The sequence below is a fragment of the Cyprinodon variegatus genome, unplaced genomic scaffold, assembly GCF_000732505.1.
Source record: "Cyprinodon variegatus isolate N-32 unplaced genomic scaffold, C_variegatus-1.0 Scaffold91, whole genome shotgun sequence".
Classification (NCBI taxonomy): domain Eukaryota; kingdom Metazoa; phylum Chordata; class Actinopteri; order Cyprinodontiformes; family Cyprinodontidae; genus Cyprinodon; species Cyprinodon variegatus.
Window position 1 is genome coordinate 1547419 of NW_015150544.1, and position 1263 is coordinate 1548681.

The 1263-nt window shown below is 34.6% G+C and overlaps 1 protein-coding gene across 1 annotated transcript in view; it reads left to right on the forward strand.

Moving 5' to 3' along the window:
• Positions 1–1263, forward strand: part of LOC107084087 (tuftelin-like) — a 34441-nt gene that overhangs the window by 3106 nt on the left and 30072 nt on the right. The gene's annotated exons all lie outside the window — the stretch shown is intronic.

Genomic DNA, 1263 nt, shown 5'->3' on the forward strand with positions numbered 1-1263 from the left:
TGCTGTTATATTCACCCATACTGAAATCGGAATGAAAGGAATTTTCTTGTTCCTTGCTTTTTACCCTTCAGGGCCTCCTTAGCAGCTTTCTTTGAAAAACCTTGTCTACCTAAACTATCACACCTGTCTGCTCCTTGTGATTATCAGTGTTTTATGAGGTTGTAGCAGGGTTCTTTTTTTCCAGATAAAACTTTTAGTTCCTACTTGATGGTATTTCCACAATCATTAGGCCAAAATTACTATTCTGATTAGGGCTCCAACTAAGGAATATTTTGCAATTCAATGAATCTGTCGATTATTTTTTCAATTAATAATTAGATAGCAAAAGGTTCCTTAAAGAAGTTTAATTACAAAATTAAAGGAGTTCTGGATAGAGCATATTGACAGATTAAAATATTTTTATCTTAAATGCAAAATGTTTACATATTTTTTTGCAATTTTGGTATAATTGCTGCTCAAAGTGGGTAGCTCTGTCAACTAAAGGCATTATCATGGGAAAAAAAAGTCCCCCCCTTAGTTAAATAAATGGAGATCGATGGATTTCACTCGGTGGGCACTTTATTTTATCTTTGCAAAGAGAGAACCGTTCATCATAAAGCCCTTATTGCATGGTAATCCACCCTGTTCAGATCTGGACAGCGTTCGCTTCCACTGACTTACAATAATGGGAAGTAGTCAGAGTCTAAACAAATTAAAGACACTTTGGTTAAACAGTAACATGTTATGAATAAACCTTGAGAAAGACTTTGGCTTGTTATGGGAATAAGTATGTCTTGTTTCACTCACAATGTCTCACTCAGGCATTGTGTGGCCTTGCAGTTGAAACAGACTGAGTGAAAATCGTTTTTCAGTGAGTAAATAGCATAAATCAATATATGAAATATGAGACATCTAAATTTTCCAACCACAGGCATGTTTTAGAGTCTCTGTACTCTGGTAAATGATTAATCAAACACTGAATTATTTGATGATTATTTCAATAATCAGTTAATCATGACTAGTCTGTTTGATTATTTTAACCCTAATTCTGATAGATACCCGCTTTAACTCACACACCAATAGTGTTACACAACCTGCAGTGTTTTTTTCTTGAGGGCAACAAATATTTCATCCTGATTCCTGTTTGTCTGTCTCAACAGCTAGAGTATTCAGTAAACTGATGTCCAAGAAAGTCCAAGGGTTATATAAGCATATGACATGGTAATTTGGCTCAAAATTAAGCCAAGTTTTAGTTCTTTATCTAAGCTACTTAAGTGACTTGGC